The sequence below is a fragment of the Miscanthus floridulus genome, chromosome 9 (assembly GCF_019320115.1).
Source record: "Miscanthus floridulus cultivar M001 chromosome 9, ASM1932011v1, whole genome shotgun sequence".
Taxonomy (NCBI): domain Eukaryota; kingdom Viridiplantae; phylum Streptophyta; class Magnoliopsida; order Poales; family Poaceae; genus Miscanthus; species Miscanthus floridulus.
The window spans coordinates 97,364,195-97,378,486 of NC_089588.1; the positions used below are offsets into that span (position 1 = coordinate 97,364,195).

General features: G+C 43.9%; 1 pseudogene; it reads left to right on the forward strand.

Annotated features, from left to right (window-relative positions):
* The first annotated feature begins 9,799 nt into the window (after positions 1–9,799).
* LOC136483166 (aspartic proteinase nepenthesin-1-like) lies at positions 9,800–11,072 on the forward strand (annotated as a pseudogene).
* The last annotated feature ends 3,220 nt before the right edge of the window (positions 11,073–14,292 follow it).

Consider the following 14,292-nt stretch of genomic DNA (forward strand, 5'->3'; position numbering starts at 1 on the left):
AGATCAGGGCAATGCAGGTGAGCCTAGCCACAGCAACGAAGTAGTGGTAGAGGACTGGTACTCAGACGACGAGTTGCTTACTCAGTATGTTTTAGACTGAGGATTGATAGAGGTGTGGTAGAGGATTGGCACAGGTGTGCTAGTTCAATGCTTTAGATTTGGTATTTGTATTGTAGTAGAACTTTCTCGGTGCTGCATTATGTTTCATTTGAACTATTTATGTATTGTACCCATGTAACAAACACTATTTAATTTTTGTAATGGACATTGTGTTATCTCATAAAACTTTCACCACAAAAAATGGTATTACAATACTGCAATTTGCATGTATTTGTTACGTTCTCGGTATATAATGCTTTTGCTTTTGTCATTGTTACACATTCAGGTATTACTTTTGGGTCTTAGTGTCTGTAGCACCCCAAAATTTGCCACTTTTGAAAATAGAGTTAAAATGATTTATTTGTGAATTATTATGCACATGAAAACATAGGAACATAAAATTCTCATTAATTTAAAATCTATCATAAGGTAGAAACGTGTTTGTTGCATTCATGCCGGTCGCACCTCGTGTTTCTATATGCAAAATATGTGTTTTTTATACGTTTAGGAGACGAATATCTATCTCTAGGAATTTTCTAGCTCCTTTCTGGAATTTAATTCCTACCTTCTTCACTTTAATCTTTATGTTCCAAGTTCCCAACAATATTTCTATGAGCTCCAAATACTTTATTTGGGTTCATCATGTTTCAAAGTGTCTCTGGAAATTTTCCCCAAATTTTCGGAGGTCCTGGAGTATTTTTCGTGGCTTAAATATCAATTCTGGACTTTTCTAGAATTATTTTATCCACGAAATTAATTAATTCCGAAAATAATAAATCTCTCATTTATCCCAACGCTCAAAGCCCATGTGCAATAATCCTAATAAATCCTAAAGTCCCATGCATTTATTTACTAATGGGCTTTAATGTTTATTTAGGCCCATTAGTAAATGTGGAGGGGTAACATCAATTAGTACCATATCGCTAGTTGACATGGATGTGGGGAGTTTTTCTTCCTATAAATATGCACCAACCCCTTGGGCAAAGCACACCAAAGCTACCGTAAGGGGAGCCCCTGGTTTGGGAAATCCCTCATGTATTAAATTATATTTTTCTCCTCTTTCTCTCGCCGTCGCCGTCGCTGTCGCCGTTGCCGTCGCCGTCGCCGTCGCCGCTGTGCTGCCTGACGCCGTAGACCCGCCGCTTCCTGGCTGGCAAGACAACAGAGCCAAGCACTACCGAGAAGCCCGATCCTAAAGGCCTGAAGCATCGTCAGCTGCCGTGGCTGTTTTCCGTCACCGGTGAGACCCTCTGCATGTTCCTCTCTCTCTCTCTAGTTTCTTTTACGTGTTGTCTTTGGAGCATCATCAGTATACGTAGCTTTCTGTTGCCAACCGTCCCGTGTCTATGTGCCTATGCTAGCACACAGCTTCTCATGCTAGAGCCGATGAGCATGCCAAGGATAGTACGTCGTCGATCATGCCAAGGAAAGTACGTCGTCGATCGTTGCTTGCTGCTGCTTCCAGATTACCAAGCCAAGCTGAGCCGTCTATCACCCGCAACCGCATGCAAGCAAAAGTCAGAACTCACATCGAAAGCAAATGCAGCATGCAAGCGTAGTCTTGCCAGGCTAGAGCAGAACGTACGTCCATGATTAACAGCCATCCGCACCTTCAGTTCCTTACCATATATCAAATATATGGCTGATGCCATGCTTACCTCACCATTGCATAGTAATCCATCTTTCTGTGTTCACTCCTAATTCTTTCTTTTTGAATTGGGATAATTCACATGAGTCTTTGAACAATACCTTAGCTGCATGGATGGAACATTGAGTCTATGCATCCTTTCCACTAGACCCCTAAACCTTCATTCCTCTGCCGTTTTCCTATTACAGCTCGGCTCAAGTCCATTCAAGTTGCGCTAGACTCGTATATAGCAACATAATCTACGGGATAGGAATGACGTTTGGCATGTTAAAAGTTTCTGAGTTTTATAATTTAATTCTTAGTTTGATTAATCTGTATGTAACTAATTTTCTAATCTAAAAGCAATGAATGGGTTACACTACGGTATTTGATATAATTAACTGCTACATGAATATATTTTCTTTATTTATAACTTGATTAGTTAAACCACGTTGCATATATTCAACTCAAAAATATGTGTACTCGCATGTCATTCTATTTTGCAAAGTTAAAGTTTAATTTGCTTAATTTATACGGCAACATTTATGAATAAAATATGACCAGTTTAACCCGCTTTTGAATCAAAATACAACTTGAATTAATAACCTTCACATGGTTTTATTTAATTAAAATAAATGAAGCATGTAGGCTTTTCTTTTCTTTTTATAATATATATAAAACTCTCGATAGTCGTTTCTTTTTAATGATAGTTCTGTTATCGATGTTTCCTGTGATCTTGTGACCATAGAATTAGCTCTCTTTTAGTACGTTATTTTATCTTGAGTGGTGTACTGTTCTTAGTTGATTTTATTTGTTTGCTTATATGTTTGCCTATGCGTGGTGCTTGCTGTGAGTAGAACGAGAATCGTTTGTGAGCGATGAAGATCGGAAGGTGATAACCAGAAGCAAATTATGAGGAAGTTGAGCAAGCTTATAAGGCAAGTATAGCATGGGATCTTCCTTGTTGTCCTATACACCTTTAATCATTTAATTCATACTGCATGTGTCTACCTTGACTACCACTAAGGATTTCCTAGTACTTTTGTACTTGTGCCTTCATACCTATGGGGTATTGCATTGGGTAGTATGATGCTAGTGCTCAACTACAACCATGATCCTGTAACTTGACTAATGTAATATGCAATAAACACTAAAAGATGCTTTTTAGCAACATGGAATAAAGGGGCTAGAGCATTGGGCTATTTTTATGGTGCTCTAGATTCCTCTCCTTAAGGACTTATCTGTAAGTGATCATCCGGGACTTACAGTACAGCTGTGAGGGCTATATGGCTCTGGCTTTAGCTCAGTATGAGGATCTTTTCTAGCTTGTTAGTGGTTACCTTTATTGGCGTAAGAATGACTATCGGATATAGGACAACCTCTACTCTTATGTGTATAGCCATGATGGAATTGTGCCATTCGACAGGGGGGTTCCTACATCTGTTTGCCGAGTGAATCTAATGGCCCTAACTTGTTAGACGAACCTTTGAAAGGTTTTATAGTGAACCCTGCCGACCTTCCTTGGTAGTGGGTCAAGAGGCTGATCACCTCGGGCGAAAGGGTAAATCACGACTCACAGTGAAAGTGTACAACCTCTGCAGAGTGTAAAACTGGTATATCAGCCGTGCTCACGGTCACAAGCGAAACATTTACGGAATAGATGATGAACACAGATGATACTGATGATGAAGATGCTCACTAATGGTTAATTGTTTATGCTATTCATTATTCATGTTTACCTGATCATGTGTTTATGAGCTTATGACAAACTTGTTGCTACTCAATTGCTAAAAGATGACTCATTAAAAGCTAATCGCAATTAACCAGTGTCAGCCTTTTGAGCCTCATGAACCCCATGTTATATTTGTTGAGTACAACATGTACTTATGCTTGCTTTATTTTTTCAATTATTTAGATAAAAATCCCGGATGGGTACCAGATTGCTAGAGTTTGGAGGAATTATGCTTGTGATCAACCAGTTAGTTGTCCCTGTGGATTGGAGTCTTCGCCTGAAGATCAGAGATGTCTTTCCGCGGTCTATACTCTGAGGTTATATTCTTTATACTAATACGTTATGTATTTAAGCATTGTCTTATGATATTATCCTTATTTGTAGCTATATGTGAGATTTGACTTCCTGGGCTCACATATGGTGTGTATCTGGTTTTGTTCTTAAAATCGGATGCTACAGTGTCTCATTGTGCCTGCTAGCATTAGGCAACAGATGCTTGGTGACCAATGAAGCTGGGCTAGTTCTGTAGTGTCCTAATGAAGCATATCTGATAGAGGGATTTGCTAAAGAGGTTTCTTCCACAATCTATAGAGTACCAGTGTTACCAAGGGAAACATTAGCCACGAGACATGGCACGCATATTCCTTTTAGTTTGGTGCCCATCTTGTCCAAACATTATCTAGAAGACTGTACCAATCACTAATGACCTTGTGTCATGTCTATGCTCTATTTAAAAAAAAGATAAATAAAAAGTTCTTCTCACCATTATATGCATCAAAATCTTGCTGCTACTGATGCACTCAGAAGGGAGTCTGGCCAATCCTCCCAGCAAGATGATCACTCCAATCCACCTAAGGCGACTAGCCAGCCACCGGCGGCAGTGGCCGGCCGGCGGTGGGCTTCTCCTAGCGACCGGCGGCGGGCTTCTTCTGTGCCCAAAGTTGGAGGAATGTTAAAGGACAGGGGGTGGCAGGGGAGGGAGAGGATGGGGAAAGAGGAAGAGAGGGAGGCGGCGCCATAGGGAGTGGCGGCCGCGGCCACAACGGGGAGGGGTGGCGGCGCAGTGGGGAGACAAGGAGGGACTGAGAGAGGGAGAGACAGGGAGAGGGATACAATAGGGAGAGAGGGAGCCGACAGGAGCAGGGCTGGCGGCGGGGCAGGTGCGGTGGCGGGTGCTTTGCGGGGGCTGGGCGGCGCGGAGTCAAAGAGAGAGGGAGGAAAAGGAGACTGGGCCGCGGGCCTCTATTTGGCGCTGCCGCGCCCTGATAGGTGGTGCGTCATTGCCGCGCCCTTATCCGTGGCACGGCAAGGCCTGCGACGTCAGCGACTAGCGGGCCGGGACGTTGCCACGTTGGCACCCCTGCCACGCCACCATGCATGGTGCGCCAGCTTGAATTCGCCGCGCCATGCGAATATGCGCGGCCAAAAGTGTTAGATTTGAGAAAAAAATTAAACAATGTTAGATTTGAAAATAGTTTTTAAAAAGTGTTAAAAATAAAAAAAAATCACGCTGCAGTACGGACAGCTCTCCAAGCTGGCATACTAGGTACCCCGATACAGGATACAGTGGTTTTGGCAAGCATGGATCCTTTGAAGATTCACCATCACTGGCCAGATCAGCTTCTTCCCCCGATAAGTATTGTTGGGGAAATTTGTTATCTTTTAGAAGCACGTAACGGCTCATTGAAGCTTCTGTCAGACCAGCCAAAACGAGCCTGTCCCCCCTCCCTCACCCGTATCCCTCCACCTCTGGTTTTCGCGAGTGTATGTTTATGTGGGTGGGTAATGAATTGAAGTTGCAAAATTCGAGTGGGAGCAGATGCATGCTTTGATGTAATCGGAAGTGAGAAGCAGTCCCCACCTGCTTGATTGCCTTGGAGCAACAAAAGCTTGTTGCTCAGTTACAGATGATAGAGTACACCAGAGTAGGGTAGCATAATTTTGATGCATGCTTTTTTTGTGATATGGATTATGGAATCATGTACATGCTCAGATTTTTTTTGCTTCTAATGAATGCCAAACGCATCATCATGCACACTGACTAGAGAGCTTCAAGTCTACTAGAACTATCGGCATCCTGTCAATTGTTTGCAGGGAACAAATATACAGACTTATATAAACAACTGTGATAACAGCCAGTAGAGATGAGATGAGCCAATGCCATGATCTGGTGGGTTTTCCAATAACACGCACGCAAAGACAACCGTGATAACTGCCATTTTGACAAGGACAAAAATTTTGCGTGAGATGTTGGACACCACTGAAATTATCCAGGTACTATGCATGAGGAGTTGGATTGTGAGCAGGAGTTGGACTGTGTTTTGAATTATAACGTTTGTGTTGGGTGTTAGCAAGATCGTGTATCCCCTCCCCTGCCAACGGTTCTCAACTGCATCAACCACTTCAGCACCTGCACACATTCATGAATCATGACCGAGTCACGCGGCTTACTGCACGTCTTGCGCTCGCCCTCCACGCTCCAACCTGGCATAGAGATATGACGATTAGTTGCCACACCGTTGGCCGTTATATATGTATATTTCTACATCAAGTGATGAATACAATATCGTTGTTGGATCCCTTACTGTTCCAGAGGGGAATGAGGTAATAAATGGGGAAAAAAATGACCCTAAACAATCTATAGTAGAAAAGGACTACAGAAAAATATAATCTACTGGTTGTGCAACACTACTGAGCCAAATAATTCATCCCACTCAAGACTTTTTCTATGGTATGCCCAAATAACTGTGAGGGTTATCCATTTCATCGAGCCAAATATTGTTAGTTTTAATTTTCATGCAAAATGCAAAATCCTGGCCAAACATGTGAATTTATGCCTGTCAGAAAACCTTACTGGCATCCAGCCTAGTGGTCCCATTCGTTTGTCACCATCATTCAAGGGTCATGCCCTTTGCTCCGGCAGCAAATGCTCCTGCTGCAGCATTGTACTACCGCTCGAATTAAGGTTGCGTACTAATGGTGGTGTCCTGCGACTATGATGGCAGTTGATTCCTTAGTGGATGTTTGTGGGGTGAGCAATGAATGGAAGTGGCCAAATTGGAGTGGCAGCAGATGCATGATTTCCTAGTGATGTGGTATACAGCACTCCTATATGGTCATGTTTTTCTAGCTTCGAATGCATGCCAAATGCATTATCATGCACGTTGGCAGCAGAGCTCCATGTATGCCTCTATATAAAAAATATCACCATCCTTTCAATTGTCGCAGGGAACAAGTAGAGATGAGATGAGGGATGCCACTATCTGGGTCTTGCAACAAACACCCAGGCCGCAACAACAGCAGCAACTGCCATTTTGATGGCAACGAAAAAATGGCCTAAGATATTAGAGGCGACTGAAATTATCCAGATGCGATGCATTCCAATCTCTGTAGAGTTAAATAAGAAGATTTGAGCTGTCTTTTCATAGGCTCCACCAAAGTTGTAGATACAAGAAGAAAATTTTGACTAAACAATTTATAGCAGAGAAGTGTTGCATAACAACATAATCTACAAGTTGTATGTATGTATGCATGCATAGCAGGAAATATTTGTTTCTAGCCTCATCACGTTGGTGGCGCGCCAGCGGCATGTGGAGTCCAGCAGTGCTTTGGCATGCATGTATGTATAGCCCTGCATTGAAGCAGTGTCGATGTAGATGGATTGAGACGCTCTCTGACTAGGTGGTCTTTACGAGAATCTAGGCTTGCTTGGGGATATTATTACAACAAAGACATGCTACCATGCAAATTTGTTAAATTTTCTGACCAAATTTAGATATTATTATAATTATTTTTATTGTAATTTGGAGATAGGAGGATGAGTTATTCGTTGAAGCAAATAAAATTGTCATCTATCTTCGGGATGTATGTCATTTACAATTTTGATTCAGATTTTTAATATTAATAATATGCTTAGAACTTATAGTCTATTAGTCTATTAACAATTTTGGTTCAGATTTTTAATATTAATAATATGCTTAGAACTTATAGTCTATTAGTCCATTAACAATTTTCATTCAGATTTTTAATATTAATAATATGTCTAAGAAAAATGGACCATCGGCCCATTTACTTTGGATTTTGGTGTTTGATGATCAACAAGACCAAGTTGGACTAATATGTTTTCAAGTGTATGTTTTTGTAGTCTAATAGGATGCAATGCGAACTTGGACCGAGATTAAAGCATGAAGAAATTTTTCAAAACTCAAAGGAAGACAATAGAGGGTGTGTTGACAACCTAGAAGTGAAGCAAGAAGTCCAAGACACAAAGATGAAGAAGCCCGGACGGTGACACGCGAAGAAACGGAAGGAAGTCCTGCTGTACCAGCAGCACCAGACTGTCCAGTGAGGCACCGGACAGCTACAGTGTCAGGACGGGGCTACTGTTGCTGGAAGGAAGGCACCAGACAGCAAGGTGTGCACAGGACAATGGGGCACCGGACCGCGGCGGTGCACTGCCATATTTTTCCAGAGAGCAGCCAAAACAGGAGCTGGCACTGGACAGCGGTGGTGCACCGGATGGTTACTGTAGCTCCAACGGTCGGATGTCAATGGGACAATGGCTAGCTGATGTGGCAGGCACCCGACTGTCCGGTGGGTACCACCGGACTGTCCGGTGACCCTGCAGAAAGTGCAGCTTGCTTCCAATGGCTAGTTTCGAGTTGGGGGCTACAAATAAATGCCCCAACTGGCCATTTGAGATAGGAGAGGGCTGAGGAAAGGTTGTAGTGTGCTTGTGCACCACTTGGGAGCTCTCCACTTGCATAGGGCTTAAAGAATAACTCGGTGATTAGCATATGTGCTTTGCGAAGTGCTTAAGTTAGTTAGATCACGCTTATATGCGCTTACTCTAGGTTTAGGCCTAATGTTTATTGAGGTTTGCATACATCTTATCACTCGGTGCTTGCGCGCACCATTGTTGTATATCGGAGGGCCTTGTAGTCATGCGGACCACACCAATCGCGTTTGTGGTGTGGCCGCCACCGTGTACGGAGGGAACAAGGCATGCGGCGTTTCGGCCGGAAGCTCGATAGTGAAGACGGCGGGGAGCATCCGGGAGTGGCTTGCCGGAAGGCATGTCAGAGACCCACTTGTGCGTGGGGAAGGCCCTAGGCTATCCACGGAGTTACCGACCGGGAGCTTGGCCCTTGCGAGGGATTCCTTGTGAGGGGCTCCAACAAGGACTAGGGGAAAACTTGCGCGCTTCTCGATACCTCGGTAAAAATATCGGAGTCGTCGACGGGAGTTTGCATATCTATCTCACTCTTAGCTTCCGCATTTACATTGTATACTTGGGTGTGAGCTTTAACTTTCCTAGCTTAGTTGATAGGTTCAGAACCTAGGTTGCATAACTTTTTTTACGGTAGAGATAGCAACACACTAGTAAAACCGTAGTTACACATTTAGATAGTTTATCTTATTGCATAGATTTTGTTAAGGGCAGAAAAAGAGGCCTTAATTTAGAGATAGAATTTTAAGTTACCTAATTCACCCCCTTCTTAGACATCACGGTACTTTCCATATGCTTAGAACTTATAGTCTATTAATCCATTAACAATTTTGGTTCAGATTTTTAATATTAATAATATGTCTTTCATTTTTCTATTTATAACAATTAACAAGGCTATGCGAATTTACACTTGATAGAAAGGTGTATGCCATTTACAGTGCTTTGATATATACCATACATATTTGCAATATTATGAAAGTGGATATATATTGGTAGAAATAGTATGTATCAAAACTAGTAATATGTCAAGCAACTGGAATCAAAGTTGTTATGAAAACAAGATATCTAGTGAGTGGATGGCAATATTTGGAGATTAGTTGAAGATACTGTGAATTTTTCCACCGGAATCTTTATTTGTATCAATATGGAAGGATGTAAAGAAACTTCAAGAGATTACCCTAAGACAGCCTAGACATAGATATTTGTATCAATATGGAAGGATGTAAAGAAACTTCAAGAGTTTCTTTACATAAACAGAATGATGACGACAAGGTTGATGACCATATCTATGTCTGTATATGCTCAAGATCAATGCTTATAACAGAATGTGTTTGGTAGAGCTAAATATTGTGCACATCGCTTTCGATAAGACGAAGCTGATGACAATCTAGAAGTAGTACTACTTACTGTTGTCATGTATTCTGTGTGTTCATGCCATTGTCAGAAGGTGCAGTCTTCCAAGTGGATGATAGCAAAGTAATTTAGCTGGTAGATCTTCAACTATAAATAGTTTTGCAAGATTCAAAACATGACTATTCAAGCTCATCCAGCAGCTCTTAATTAGAAATTTAGTCAAGCTATGCATCGGTTATGGGTGCCAACGCTCATATCCATGGGTGCAATGCAAGTCCTAACATCACTCTTATTACTAGCCTCACTGTGCTGTTCAGCGGCGGCACCGCCGTCCGGCTACTGCTCCACGCTCACCCATATTGACTCCAATGGCGGCTTCACCAAGGCAGAACTCATGCGCCGAGCCGCGCACAGAAGCCGCCACCGAGCGTCCACGATGCTACCTCTTTATTAAACATTGTCTACCAGTTCGGACGCCGGCCCCGCCACGCTCCGCTCCGTTCATCGCCCTCGCCGACACTGGGAGCGTCATCACCTGGACGCAGTGCAAGCTCTGCTTCCCGCAGGACACGCCCATCTACGACACCGCCGCCTCGTCAAGCTTCTCCCCCGTGCCATGCGCCAGCGCCACGTGCGGGGCCGTCTGGGACCGCAACTGCAACGCTAGCTCACCCTGCAGGTACCGCGTCCCCTACGGCGACGGCGCCTACTCCGCCGGCGTCCTGGGCACGGAGACGCTCACGTTCGGCTCTAGCCCTGGTGCGCCCGGCGTCTCCGTGGGCGACATCGCGTTCGGCTGCGGCGTTGACAACGGCGGCCTCTCGTACAACTCCACCGGCACCGTCGGCCTGGGCTGCGGGAGCCAGTCCCTCGTGGCGCAGCTTGGCGTCGGCAAGTTCTCCTACTGCCTCACCGACTTCTTCAACACCAGTCTGGGCAGCCCCGTGTTGTTCGGCTCCCTCGCCGAGCTGGCATCGTCACCAAGCGCCGACGATGCTGCCGCCGTACAGTCGACGCCGCTTCTGCAGAGCCTGCACTACCCATGGTTGTACTACGTCTCCCTCGAGGGCATATCGCTCGGCGACGCTCGCCTGCCGATCCCGAACGGCACCTTCGACCTGCGCGCAGACGGCTCCGGCGGCACGATCGTGGATTCCGGCACCATCTTCACGGTCTTCGTGGAAAGTGCTTTCAGGGTGGTGATCGAGCACGTGGCCGACGTGCTCGGCCAGCCGGTGGTGAATGCCTCCAGCCTGGATAGCCCATGCTTTCCGGCTCCGGACGGTGCACGGGAGCTCCCGGCCATGCCGGACATGGTGCTCCACTTCGCCAGCGGTGCAGATATGAGGATGCATAGGGACAACTACATGTCCTTTGACCCGGAGTCGTCGTCGTTCTGCTTGAACATTGTTGGGGCAGCGCCGCCTTATGGTTCCGTGTTGGGCAATTTCCAGCAGCAGAATATACAGATGCTGTTTGACATCACCGTAGGGCAATTGTCATTCGTGCCCACGGACTGCAGTAAGCTGTAAGGTCTGAAGCATATATTGTATTATGACTCTATTTGTTCCAAACCGTAAGACGTTTTGTTTCTACTTACATAGCTTTTGCTATACAGCTTATGTCTAGATACACTATGTAAAAACCTGTAATATCCGCCAGCGTCCCCTACAGACGTCAGATGAACATGCGTCTGTGATATCAATTCACAGACAACAACTAAAGTCTGCGGGGTTCAACACGCGTCTGTGAGAGGCGAGCGTGGTTCACGGACCCGAAAAAATCATTCAATCTCGCGGACTCCGCCCCCTCCTCACTTCTCCTTCGCCTCCCGCATCTCCCATCCCCCCCCCCCCCCCCCCCCCCCCCCCCCCTCATCCCTTTCCTCCGACACCACCCGCGCCCTTCACGCTACCGCTCTCAGGCCCCTCCTCTGCCGGCACGGCCACCACCCTCCTCCGCCGGCACAGCCACAACCCCTTCCTCTCTTTCCTCTCTCAGAACTAGATGGTCTTGCGGGTCCTTACCGCACAAGGACTCCCTCGCGGGTCATGGTCCGAGCGCCCCCCATTCTAGGGTTCGAGGGAGGCCATGCCGGCGTGCGGTGGCGGCAGGATCCCAACGCAAGTGACGGCGGTGGCAGGTTTTGGGCGCACGGACGACAGCGGCGCGGGATCCCAGCGCGTGGGGTCCTCCCTGGTGCCTCGTGTTTGCTCATAGGTAACCCTAGCCCCTTCGCTCCTCAAACCCATGGCTCCCGCAGTGCTGCTTCCTGCAACACCTGTGATGCCTCTAACCCTAATCCCCTCTCTTGCTTTGCAGGGACGAGATCCAGGTGAATCCTCTCCTTCCCTTCCTCATGCTATCTCTATGTGTTGAGATTTGAGACCTTGGATTCAATTTTAGTTCGAGCTGATGTCACCTAGGATGAGGTTGGGGTAACCTGTACCAGTCCTGGACACTAACTTTTTTTTTTTAGGAGGACTAACTTTCCTTTTGCTGTAACACTGCACTTTGTTATGTTACAACTCCCTGAAACATTAAAAGTCTATACTCTAATATACTCTAATGGACTTTTCATGAAAGAAATGTAACCTGAATCTTTTATGTAGATAAGAGAGTTATCTTCTCTATCTGTTTGTGCTATCTGAATCCGATTGTTCACTTGAAGAACTGAGGAGATGAATACCTAAACAGCTTGATTAAATGGTGGGCTTTAGTTTATTTTGGTCCATATCAGCTATCAGTAACAGATAAACAGCAGTAGTGATGTACAGATAGGACTTAATGTAGAATTGTTAGTTTTAGTAATTCTGGCACTGCAAATAATTTGAGTTATGTGAAGTCATCATATTTTGGTGTAGAATTTGACTGGTGCAAGAGCATGGTAGTCTAATAACAGGCATTTTTATCTTGTGATGTGTGAATTATTCCAGCACATGCAGTTTTATGTGTCATTATTATCTGTGAGTGGTCATAGTAAGTCAATTTCTCACTATTTAGAGTTGCTTTTCAGGTTGCAATTTTGGTCTCTGACACCATCTAGTGCAAGTAGAACAATATCGATTTTGACAAGAAATGATTCAAGGTGAGCCACCCATTCTCTAAAAAGGGTTGTTCAGTTTCATGATTTTTTAGTTTGATGATCACTTGGTCACCATTTTTATCTTGTAACTGTGTTATTTTAGCATAGACCATTTTCTGGCTCTAGTTTGTCTTTGTAACGTGTCCGATATGTATGGGATGTAGTGAAAGCAAAGTATCTCACTAGAACCTGGAGGCCAATTTGAACTTAGTGGTGCTCCTCTCAAAACATTACATCAAACTTGTGCTGAGGTCAATTCACATCTTTATCAGGTAGCTTCTCTTACTGATATTGCATTTCTTTTCCTTGTGCAGCATCTTATTTAGCTTGTGTGTGTTTTTACATGACGTTATAAGACTGATCATTCTTTCCCAAACTTGATATAATAAGACTGACACCCCTGCCTGCTTACCATGATAATTCTGCCTGTATTGTTTCTGCAAGACTGCATTTCAGTTACAGTGCACAGTTTTTTTATTATCTACCAGTTGCACATTTCAACTCACATATTCTGAAACCATTATATGACATGTCCATTTATGTGTTTTGGGTTTTGACAGTCCATGGATTTTGTTCATCATATATGTTTTTGTTTACCACTACTTTGTTCTGCTTAAAAATCTTTGGTGCTGCAGTAACAGTTTTTAGATTAGCTCATCTCCTTCAGTTTAGTCTTAGTATGTACGCGCTGCTAGTTATATGTGCCTTCTTTAGGTTAATTTTTTTCTTCTACAACCTGTGTTAAAGTTTGTTCTGGCTGTATCAGTAACAGCTCTGGCTCCATTTTTAGGTAAGTAGCATAGCAGACTAGCAGTTCACATCATGTCTTCTGGTCAGTATTACCACATTAGTTTTTTGAGTGTATTGTTTGCATTACTAGCACTTGGGCACTATCATAAGGTGTTGCCCAGAGGTATTATCAAATCCATAAATCCGTGATGTGTAAATTCATTTTCACCGAGTTATTTTCCTATGGTTTTCACAATTTTCTGCATGGATTAGTACAAATGTTCAAGTTCTTATTATGAATTTTGTAGCGGCTTAACATCTCTATTTGAGTTGATAGAAAGATTCATGTGTAAGTAGGCTTAGTTCACTTTCAAAGCAAAGAGTGTGCCTCTCTATTTTTTTGTAATTGTTATCTGTTCTGCAGGCACAGTAAGTCCTGAGAGTGTGGTTTACAGTTTTGGCACTGTCTTGCTGAACCCCTAAGTGTAAAGCACATTCCACCTAGTCATGTAAGTTTTCCTGCTCTGTGTGCTATACAGCTTTCGAGAAGCAGAGTAATCTGTTTGCTCTTGCAACTTATCTGATGTAGTGCTCAAATAACCTGCCCTTTTCAGCATAAGGCCAGTTGTTAAATGTTTGAAAAATACTTGAATTTCTAAACTGATACATTTTTGGTTATGAAGTACAACAGTTCTTCAATTTTAAAACTAACAAGTGTGCAGTAATAATTCAATTATGATATCCTGTGTTGCATCTATAGCTAGAATGATAACAGTGATCCTACCTTGCATGTAGTTCTCCATTAAGCTAAGTTTTCTGCTAAGTTTTTTAGGTTCCATTGTGCAGGTCTCTATTGCAAGAACATGTAACTGCATTTATGCAACTGCTGCAGCAACGACAAAGGGATGAGTTGAGGGACTCAACCAATGATCAGTGGC